General features: G+C 38.4%; 1 pseudogene; it reads right to left on the bottom strand.

Annotated features, from left to right (window-relative positions):
• The window catches only part of LOC113075717 (ecto-NOX disulfide-thiol exchanger 2-like), a 117,455-nt pseudogene that overhangs the window by 70,998 nt on the left and 34,243 nt on the right, over positions 1-12,214 (bottom strand).

The raw sequence follows: 12,214 nt of genomic DNA, 5'->3' as shown, positions 1-12,214 counted from the left end.
TCTGCATGAAAGTATCATGCTCAAAGTACTACCGTTAGAAAAGTTACAGAAAGAGATGGCAATGGAACGCTATCAATCCACAACACCCACGTGAAGTATTTCCATAAAGACTTCACACTTCTGAAGATCTGCCATGACTAATTGACTCTTGGCCTTGAATGAAGATTTAAAGTCAGCATGAAACTGAGCATGTAGGGTCTTATGAGTTCTGCAATGCAGACAATGAGGAGGGAGTACGAATTTACTGTATATTAAACCACTGGAAGTCTTAAATATAAAGTTGCATGTTCTGCATGTCTTTGTGTGAATGAATAATGCAGTTCCGTTTACTACACACAAACTGAAGCACGCGTGACGCTCCTGGTGTTTTCTCACGATATGAAGACATGACCAGATATGCATCATCTCCAGAGCTGCTCTGAGAATCACTTCACCAGCATCTCACCATTTAATTTGAGAAAAACTATCATCAAATACATAGAAATCTTCACTACAGCTTATTGACTACAACCTGTCAAAATAAAAGTTTAGTTTAACTTGAAGAAATTATGACAAATATATTATTATTTTAAAGCAGAATGTACTTCTCAAAGTAATAATAATAATAATAATAATATTCATACAGGTTAATATTAATAACTGTATTTTTTAGGAATATCAGAAAATATTACGGTTTTCCATTCACAGAATGTTCACATCATTTAAAAAGTTAACCTCTGTTGTGCAGCACTTTGTTTCCCAAAAATTGTTTAAATTTAATTTGATAAAGTTTAAAAGATTAATTAAATTGTTACAGTTTTGTGCATTAATTTAAATATCACTGTTTTAATAATAAATTTGTATTAAATGATAAAATCCAGAAAAAAATTTAAACAAAGTTTTAAGGCAAAAAAATAAAAATAAAAAGACATTTTACATTTTAAAGAACACTATTATGGTTGAAATAAATGCATTTATCTGATTTAATCCATTCTGATTAATAAGAGAAATTAAACAAATTTGAGAATTAATAAAATGACCATTGGGCCCTAAACGTGTGATTGAATTTAATCCTTTATAATCTTTTTGGCTCATGAAAAGTGGCTAAATATCTCCTTTGGAGCACCATGACGTGTCTCAATAGCAACATTTCTTTTTCGAATTGATCATTATTTGCTCCTACTGCAGTAACTTTTATTAGATTTACATTAGCCGCCATAAACACTGTGTTAACTGCTGGAAAGACATCACGAATCAGACGTACGGGTAATGCGTACACATCCAAACAAGATGAAATGTGATGGAAAGGGCAGCGCTAACTGATGTCCTGGACCCCTGAGGTGCACCGACAGAAAACTTTTCACAGCTTGTTATGTAGATTGAATCATTGACTTCTTTCATGTGGCACGCTGAACAGAGACAGCTGAGAGTCGAGTCCCCGTCACCACAGGGTGGGATTCCTTCAGACACACAGCCTTTCATCACGTCCCAATCACACACCACTACACAAACAAGCCAAACAAACATGCAGAAAAGAAATGACAGAGGCGTTTGAGATCAATACTGACGCTCCCTGCGGGGAGAACGTCTTGAGATGCAGTGTGTGAGCTTCAGGAACCAGACTGATTGATTGAACTGCTGTCGGTGAGCGGCTCGTGCCAGAACTGAGTCACAGACACAGTTTCCTCTGCGGGACACCCCATTATGGCCTATATGGTGAAAATATCAGAATCAACAGTAATGCTGTATATCTATAATTTAATGGTTTGTACTGTCAACAGCTGGAGAGCATCATAGTCAGGGTGTGATCACATCTATTAGTCTATGTCCTCAAATTTGCTTTTTGCAAAATGTGATCAGAAATTAAGATGTCTTCAGAGAATATATCCTGAATCAACTTTATTGCACTTCTTTTTTTAAGCTTGAATGTAGCAATATTTAGTAGGCTTTATGCTTAGAATTAGTATTTCACCTATTCAAGTGCACACACACACACACACACACACAGCAATGAGTCGTGATCACACACAGCCGGAGCAGTGTGCAAAAAATGTAGTGTTTTATTTAGATATTTTTTTTTATTGATTTCAGTTTTACATTTTAATGATTTAATTATTATGTTTATACCAACTCACAAACCGTCTGCAGTTCTTTCACAGTGTTTCACAGTGGGCTGTCGTGCCCCAATGGTTAGAGAGTTAAAGGTTGCGGGTTCGAGTTTCGGTAGGGTAGAAATACTGGTAGGGATTGCAGCAATATGGCTGCCCACTGTTCCAGGTGTGTGTGTGTGTGTGTGTGAGTTCACTACTGTGTGTATGCACTTGGAAGGAGAAAAATGCAGAGCACAAATCCCAAGTACTGGACATCATACTTGGCTAAGTCACTTCTCTTTCAGTTTCGCTTTCATAAACATATATCTTAAAATATATCTACATTACTATAATTACTTTTGTAAACACAAGACAAAACTGCTGAGAGACAACAGTGGTGCTGTGAACACCTCTCTCATAAACCAACAACACCAGCATCCACACACACACACACACACACACACACACACACACACAGATGCCCATCCTACCCACAAACACCTCCACACAGGCACTCAAGAAATCAGTAAAATCACAGACAGAGAGAGATCTGTCCTCATCCACAATGAACACACACACACACACACACACAGGAACAATAAGCCAGACGGGGCAGCTAACCTTTACCGAGCATGACTCCCACACACATGGCTTACTGTAGTGCTGCTTCCCTTGTCTTTTGTCTCAATCATGTTTGGGTGAGAGGCAGAGGCTCATCTGCACCTCCCCTCTTCAACACCAATCAATAGAGTTTCACGGCGCACTTCTCAAGCACCACTTACTGTGGGCTAATGGTGCCGAAGGGTTACAGCAAAGCAGCGTGACTCACTGCATATATCATGCCACTTGCTACATCCTCAAACATAAAAATAAAAACATTTGCTGCCTGATATAACCCCTGATTTATGTCTACTGGCCTGAAGAAAATACTTTGAGGTGAAAAAAAAATGCATTTTTAATGTATTCCTAAAAAGATCTCTGAGGCATGAAATCTTTTACAGTCAAAACATTTCAGTTTATCAGAGCTGCGGCCAAGCAGCTCGTACATAATGTAGGAGTGGGTGATATAAGCAAATATTTATATCACAAGTACAATTTTAAACAACTTAAAAATATTACTAAAGGTCAAAAGGTTGGCCTGTCACATTTAAGAATGCATTTGATTTAGGGCTGGGCGATATATAAAAAAAAAATGATATCTCGATATTGTCAACATTTTTACGATATTCGATATATATCTCGATATGTTTGCATTTGCATTTAAATAATAAAAAAACAACAACTGTCAACTGTCTGCAGTTTTAAGAGAAGTTCTGTGGCATGAAACTATGTTCCTACTGACACTAATAACCCTCTTAGATGGGGAGCTAGTTGCTGAAGCACATAGCTATTTCTTATATATAAATGAATACCAAAGACTTTTGCATTCTCTCTGTCTATATTATGGAAACTGGTAAACATATCAGTGAAATTCCCCAATAATAATTCCAAATGACCATAGCCTATGTTTCTTTATTCAAACATCAGCGGTCGAGTAAGAGCATTTATTTTGCGATCACAAATGCAAACAATACAGTTGAGATCTCACGACAGAACACAGACCGGCTGAACGACGTTTTCATTAGATCGCTCAATTCCAGCTTGTTAGTGTTTTCAGATTATCGTCGCCGGCTCTTCCGCAATGAGGAGTGAGCACGTGCGCATGGTTGCCAGATTGCTTAAAATAAGAAACACCGGGCAGAAAATGTATCTTTGTAACAGTGGAGCTCTGATTCGGATTTAAACTCTTGTTATCTGGCAACCGCTATCATTAAGCTCTCATAGTAGAGGGGCTTAGAGCAGTCAGCAGTTACAGGTTCCTTTTTTGGACATTCGGCGCGTTCTTTTGGGAAAGTATGCTTGAATTTGAAGTATTCGATATTCAAATTTTACATCGTCGTAAAAATTATTGCGATATTATCGCTAATATTCGATATATCACCCAGCCCTAATTTGATAGATATGTAAATTGCAATAAAATAATTATATATATATATACTAAATACTACTAAAATTACACTGTTCCAGATAATATTCTCTGTTATTTTACTCACAATTACCTGCCCACGTTTATTGATAAAAATTGACAAAAAATTCCTAGCTATTTTAATCAACCTGAACTACACTAATTAAGAAAGACTGATAATTAGAATCTGACTGTTCAGTGCAAATTTGCTTAACTGGCTCATGCTCTTTCTCGTCTGAATTTAACACTGCTAATACAACTGCAAGAACAGTGTGTGTGTGTGTGTGTGTGTGTGTGTGTGTGTGTGTGTGTGTGTGTGCGTGTGCGTGTGAAAGCACCTGACAACACCATGACTTGAGTGTCTCCAGCAGCAGCAGCAGCACATATAAACCTCTGCATCTGACAGCCGTTCTCAGCTACTGTATAAAGCAGCGGTGACTAACAGACTCAAACCTGTACAACATACTGCTGTACAGAATTACACTGAAACATGAAGGAAATGTCTTCCCATGATTCATTAAGACACAAAACCATTGCGGCAAGTCATTAGCAATACTGAAAAGAGAATAAATTGCTATACAAAGCTGGTTTATGACCCACTGATATATATCAGAGGTAAGTCGTTCAAATTGGTTGCATCACAGAACAGAGGTAGCATTGAGTTATCATTTAGTGTGGTTCCCAACCTTTTTTGATGGGTTATATTTAGCTATTAAATTGCGGTGTCATTTTTTTTTCACATTGCAATATACAATCGCAGAAAAAAAAAACATTGGATGTATCCACAACCCTAGGATGTTTTGACAGTATCAAATCAATTGAAATTTGGTTCTATTTAGTTCATTAAACACTTGCATCAAGTACGGCGTACCAGTTAAATATCTCCCGATTACAACGACGAAGAGTTCAGGTCGTGCTGTAAACAACCGGTTTACTGTCCTCTACGAGCGTGGCGATTCTCACCCACTCGCTCGCTCTCTGCAGTGCATTCGTTATCCAGTAACATCAACACTAGTGGAGGGGGCTGGAGGTCTAATGGAGTGCCAGCGCTAATGAGATGAATCTATCCATTATAGTGCTTTAACGAGAGTAAATCTGCATGGCTGGTAATTAGTCCACGCCCCTGCATTAGCTCCACTCCTCAGAGGAGCGACTCTGTCTTGTGTTGCCAGAGGACATCAGAGCGGCTGAATGCATTATGCTCCAGATGCTGCAAATTTTCATCATTTAGATGTGTTTCCATCAGGGAGCGGATTGATCAGGCACGGTCACGGCGGATAAGAGCACGGCATAATGACAGGCCGGGAAGGAAAACTGCTGGCGTTGTTCAAAAAGAAACCCCATTAGGCAGCTCCCAGTTGCTAAGCAGACATGTACAGTACAACTATTTAGAGCAGCTGCGAAGCGATTGTAAGGCATTGTAAGACTCGAGACAACATGATTCAGCCAGGTGCTAATTGCACTGTGTAACTGAGAAGAAAACTGCATGCTTCCCAATGAGTTGAACTAATATTAGTGTTCTCATACTACAAAAGTCTTATTTTTGGTGCTTTATTTAAGAGATTAGAATGAGTAATAAAAGTGTTGCAGAACTTATATTGTCTGCATGAGCACCTCAGATCTCATATATTACAGTGTCCCGTTTTTAGTCTTTTGGCATTTTTATTTATAATAATAACAACAGTAATATCAGGAGATGTTGCAAGCCAGATAAGAACTCAAACTGCAAGAGCACCCCTCCTTTCTAAACCACTTCTATGGTAACATATTAAACCGTTAAATGACTGTAAAATGCTTGATTTACAGGTTTTCACAAAAGTTTCACAAATTATAAACTTTACATTTCAGCCTTTAAACTAGTTTTAAGAAAAGCATCAAAAGTATCAATTACATTAATTAACTATTACTATCAATCAAGTATGATATTAATCTAATAACATATCTTAGTGTCTTAAATGTTTCGATTTTTTATAACGCATTAGCATTAGCTTATTGTCGATCCTGCGTAATTCGTAAAAATATGGATCGATTTCCCAATTGGTCTGAACAAAATCAGCAGAAAGGCTTACTGAAAATGCAAATGCATTTTTACATTTAAAGGGCAGTAGAGAAAATAATAAGAGGAGAAAGATCAGGGAATGTTGCGAGCCAGATTCAAACTCAAATTGTCTGCACAAGCACTTCTGTTTTTTTGTTAAGCCATGGCTCCAACATTCTATAACGTCCTATTTTTAGCATTTCACCATTTTCATTTAAATGAGAATCGTATCGTAAGAGGAACAAGATCTGGGAATGCTGCGAGCCAGATTAGAACTCAAATTGTCTGAATGAGCACCTCAGCTTTCTATAAAGCCATGACTCAGACTTACTAGAGTGTCCTGTTTTTAGTCTTTTAATTTTATTTAGAGGAGTCTCGAGAGAGTAATAAGAGAGCAAGAGGCAAGATCAGGGAATGTCGCGAGCCAGATTAAAATAAAATTGAGACTACGATGTCCTACAACTTCTTACAGAAGGTTGGATTCAAACCCATGTCGTCTGAATGAGCACCACAGTACTACAATATCTGAAAAGCTCTTCTTCAACCTCAGCAGAACAATAAAACATTTTAATTTCCTCCATTTCAGCAGCCGGACTCCGGAGTGTCTAAATATTCGGTGTATGGTGAATACAGCTCATCTAAGCCTTTCTCAAACGACGTCCTTGCACGAAAGTAAAAAGTGTTCTGAAATGAGCAGATTAGATTAGCGCTTGGACGCTTTGATCTAAAACTCGCTGGCTAGCTTTGATCTGCACAAGCAGCTCTTCACCATGACCAGAACACAATACGAACCCATTTCACTTCCATTTGCATCAATTCTCTGAGCATATACGACGACGAGAAGCTCTGCTCACCGTCACTTGCTGCCATTTATCCCTAATCAGAGTCACTTCAAGTCATGAATGGCGGCAGTGACCATCAAGGGCCTGGAGATCAGAGCAAGAGCGGCAGACTTCAAATGGAGACAATATTTACAAAGAACAACATGTCCGGAAACACGTGATGCCTGAAATGTACAATTATTAAGCGGCTGACAGACCCAGAAGGTCAAAACCCACATAAAAAAAAAATAGTTGAACCATCATTATGCAGGTGATTGTCATATGAAATCCACCAGCCTTGAGTCATGTGGTCATAAATAAAGATTTTAAAATGCTAAACAGGAAAAATAATGCATATTTTAATTATTCTGTTAACCTCAATGTTTATGTCAAATTATGAGATCAAAGCTACTAGAGAAGAGGAAATAACCCGAGGTTTCGGTTCTGAGGTTTTAATGAAGGCAGTGATTTGAAGCGAGCGTCTCTCAGAATGCAGGACCTCCAGGTATTCACCTCCCACATTCAAAGGTCAGGAAAAGCGCAATGGCAGAAATAACGATGTGAGTGCAGTTAACGACTGCAGAGCGTGGTCTGAGGCGAGAGGAAATCATTAAGTGTACCTGGGGGAAGGTTGGGTCTCTTCCTCTTTTTGCTGTTTTCTGTTCCGTTTTCCAGAGGACAGTCAGAGCCCAGAGGACCATTGGAGCTGTTGAACTGCAGGGGTTCGTTGTTTGTGGCAGGGTCAAAGGACAGTGGATTCAGACCTGCAGAGGGAAAGAACAGATCAATTTGGTGAAGTCTGCATGTCTTGTGACCATAGTCTCAAGAGTTCATATAGAAACCTATTTAGTCAAGAAAAATCTGCCTGACAGATGTGGAATATTATCAACCCCATTTTTTTTGTTTGTTGGTGATTTAGCTGTGGGAAGATATGGGAGAACTTTACTTAAATGTAAAATGTAATGTTATATATGTTTAAAACTCAAAGTTGTAATCAAAGTTGGTCGCTCATCTATATCTGGAGTCACCAACCCGTCGATCTTGGAAGCATTTTAAGTCGATCGCGAAGATTTTTCAAAATCTGATAAAAAAAAGGTGCGAGCCTCCGGTGCGAATTGGGAGGTGCGAGCCTCCGCTGACTGCGCGCGCACCTCCCGAAACAGACGAGACATTTATACTTGACACAACTGTTTTAGACTGAAAACCAGACCATACAACTGATTTAGACGAGCGTGCCGGTGTATCCATCTGCTCGGGCATGATTGTTTTAGGCCTGTAATTGATTGATTATTGAGGTAATAGGGATGGCACGGTTCGCTGAAAAAAAAAAAAAAAAAAAATGTTTCTGTTGCATTCTGGTTTTTCCAAAAATTACAAAAACATGAGAGAAAAAAAAAACCTGGACAACGCGTTTTTTTATTATTTTTTATAAAAGCCATATTTAATTTTGGGGAAATGTTGAATGTATATATTCGTTCATCAATTTAAATAATTAAATAAAAAATTATATGTGTCCTTCTTAATTAAAAAATAATAATAATAAAACTCTTTACTTTCACTGTAGAAATTTACAGTGTCTATTTGTTATATTGGTTGTGTAAAAATGGGTCTTTAAATCATGTGCCTGTCATTGCATTTACAGAAGGAGGTGCCTCACACATTTAAGAGCCCTTGGCTACAAAAATGTAAAAAAAACCCTTGTTCTACGACATCTTAGATGTTTACTAGTTACTACAAAGCCTGATGCACACTACAAAATCCTCTTGCATATCATAAGCCGAGTTCAGACTACAGGAGTTGTAAAATCCTAACCATTATGAAATCTGGTTGTAGCACACACGAGGAGAATCTCTGCAGATTTTCTTTATTAAATCTTAAACACGCACACACTACAAGATCTGAAAATCGTGGCGCATCACACACTACAAGATGTTATTAAGATCATCATCCCCGAGGGAAAAATCAGGGATAAATTATCTTATAATTACTAAATAAAAACCCTCCTTAAATGTGAGCCTATTTAAGCAGCAGAGAAATTTACTCAGAATTGTTTTCCCCTTTCTTAAGAGCGCTCCTGGTGTTTTAATGTGCACTATTAGCTGTGTATGGTCAAGGAACAGTAAGAGCGCTAACAGACCAAAACAGTGACTAAACGAAGCTAAAGTGAGTGAGAACTGATGAAAAGTTTCCTATGTTTCTGTCTGGCCTGCTAGAGAATGATTCATGAAGTGAGGACAGAAATGGCCCTTTAAGACTAATTTAATGGTGCAGCTTCATTTCAATGACGGCATATTTCTGCTCTGACAGCCACAAAGACAGGATTATACACACACACACACACACACACACACACACTCATTCTTTATTAACCCCTCTGTGAATCCCATTACAGAAATCGACTGCAGGTTCTGATGCTAAATTAGGAAATGTTCTTGCGACAGCAATCAATACCTAAGGACTCCCTCTATTTGCATTCTAGACATGATGAGAAAGACAACAAAAAAGAAAACTATACACCAAGATAATAAAATCGACAAGATTGCAAATATCCTAAAGATGTATGATTTAAATCGATTGCATTATCAGCTTTTCCCAGCTATTACATGGCAGATACAGATTAAGCATTCAACAATATGATATAATAAATAGATTATAATGAAAGCAAACATTTTCAGTTCTTTAAATGTAGTTTTTTAGTGTCCATCTTACAAAGTAAGTTCTTAAAAGTTTCTAGTATGTTGGTAACTTCAGCAGCGTGCATTACGTGCTGTGTGGAATACAGAGTGATGTCTGAGATATGCATGCTGGGCTGGTTTCATGAAATATTCATAAAGCCTCTCGGTTTACATAGTTTTGCTCTGCATTATTTGCCTGAAGGATACAGAAGTGTGGGGCTGGGGGGCTGTCACTGCATATGAGGAGAGAGATACAGAGAGAGAGACAGAAAAACAGACGTCTGAGTTCAGAGAGCATGGTTCAAAACGCGTAGCGCCATGATCTGCCACATCTGCCCTCTGCAGCGCACAACCTCTCCAACATCACACTGCTTATGTGCACGAGATACCAAACAGGATCTGATCGGAGGAGGAGGCAAAGTGGGAAAAAAGCACAAAAGTAAAGTTGGATATGAAATCTGTGACGGAAAAGCAGCGTTGCAGAATGAAAGAACGAGAAGAGACAGAAAAAAGTATGTGTGGCTGTAAACTAATTTAAACAGTGCCGAACAGCCCATCAAGCTCTCTCTCGCTCCAGCTGATGCTGCATGTGTGACTGAAGGAGCGAGAAGTACTTGGCATCTAACGAGCTGTCAATGAAATAAGATGAAGATGTTCTGTAATGATTTATTCAGTCCAGATCAGGCCTGTCAGTGACATCAGCTGCTAATACTGAATATGACATTTTGGTGATGATTTCATTCACAGATTTAGGGAGTTAGATTCAGTAACTCGGATCGGTTTACTCTTGTTGCTTTTGTTTCAGACATTCATTTGCATCATCACTCATACAGTAGGTGTTCACAGATCGATTAAAAAAAAATAATTGAAAGAAAAAAAAGATTTAAAGTCACCATGAACACTTAGGAGTCACAAAACAAAATAATTGTAGAAAAAGTATAATTTACCACAGTTCAAAAGTTTTTGGGTGAATAAGACTCAACAAGGATGCATTGATCAAAAGTGAAAAGAAAGTGACAGAAAATACACTTACTGTATAATATTTAAAATATTTCTATTTCAAATAAATGCTTTATGTTCAAAACCAATAACAGTTTACCCAAAAACTTTCAACTTTAGAAAATCATAAATTTTTAGCAGCAAATCATCATATTAGAATGATTTCTGAGAGATCATGTGACACTGAAGACTGAAGGAATGATGCTGAACATTCAGCATCGAAACAGGAACATAGTACAACACGAAACAGTTATTTTAAATCTAAATAATGTTTTTGAAAAACATGACACTTCTTCAGCAGTTATAATTATAATAATTATGCATTGTAAATAACCCCCGACAGCTCTCCAGGCGCATAAAGCATATATATCTCTTATAAATGTTTCTTCTTTCCGTGTTGGACTTTTTTTCGTACGCACCAAGAGGAAATTACCATCCATGACAGAGCAGGGGCGCATTAACACTAACAGTGCGGGCAGGGGATATATATATTCTGGAAAAAGCAGGGAAAAGTCAATAAATGAAAGAACATCCAGTTCTGCTGAGTGAGAGTGAAAGGTAGGTGAAGCTAAATTGAGTCTGAAGATCTGAATACCTGATCGCAAGCAGCATCCCAAAAGAGACAGAAAATAAAAGTGATTAGGAGAGGCAGACAAAAAAGGCATTAGGTTTCTTTCTGGCTCTGACACTGTTCTCTTGCTGCTGATGGAAATGCTTCAATAGAGCTGCTGATGAGATTTAAATGAGTATTACTGTTCCTGCTCGTGAAGGCCACAGAGGAGAAAGACAGATGCAGATCACAGTCAGCAGCAGGAGGACTTGCACAACACTCTCTTATCTCTGAAAGAGAGGGAGAGAGAGATGAAGTGGAAGATGAGGAGCGATAGATGTGACTTTCTAGCACGCAGAATCTGGAGTGATTCTGAGTTGGGGACTCGCAGGCAGCCGGCGGTCTCTGACACCGAACGAGACTCATGCATTCATGGATGTGTAGATGCAACTGATCTGATGAATGTTTCTCTATCTGTAACCCAACACAAGTGATGCGCTAATGTGTTTACAGAGGAATTTTTAAAGTCTCACATCAGGTATGGCGTGATGAAACGGCTCATTCTTCGCTTCTCAATCACATTACCATTAAAATGTACCACTGTGATTTAAACACAATGTGTTCCCGCCTCCCCATCGGGGCTCCGGGTCTTGGTTTGGGAGAGGACCACTGTGTGCTTATAAACAAGACAAGACAAACTGTTTGAGGGAGGAAAATTATCACCTCTGCGCTCTTCTACCCACAATGCAACAGGGAAATGTGGCTGTGTAAAGAGGAGAACGTTTCCTTCTTTAATCCGTTTACGGTCTCCCTTAAGTTCACACAAAGACTCAGAGCGCATCAGGGACCAAAACCTCTGACTTGAGTGGATACATTAAATAAAGCAATTCTTTGTGTTTCCCCTCACAGGATGTTGCACGAGTTACTGTGAACTGTGTATTTCATCTTTATAACATCTTGTGGTAGGCTATCAGCGAAACTATCACAATGCCAAGTATATTTGATGTGTGTTTCCCATTGAGGAAGCTGAATGTTGTCCCTATTCAATTGTTTTATT

This window comes from Carassius auratus, unplaced genomic scaffold (assembly GCF_003368295.1).
Source record: "Carassius auratus strain Wakin unplaced genomic scaffold, ASM336829v1 scaf_tig00017518, whole genome shotgun sequence".
Lineage (NCBI taxonomy): Eukaryota > Metazoa > Chordata > Actinopteri > Cypriniformes > Cyprinidae > Carassius > Carassius auratus.
The sequence above is the reverse complement of the archived record's forward strand: the minus strand, read 5'-3'. Positions and strand labels throughout refer to the sequence as shown.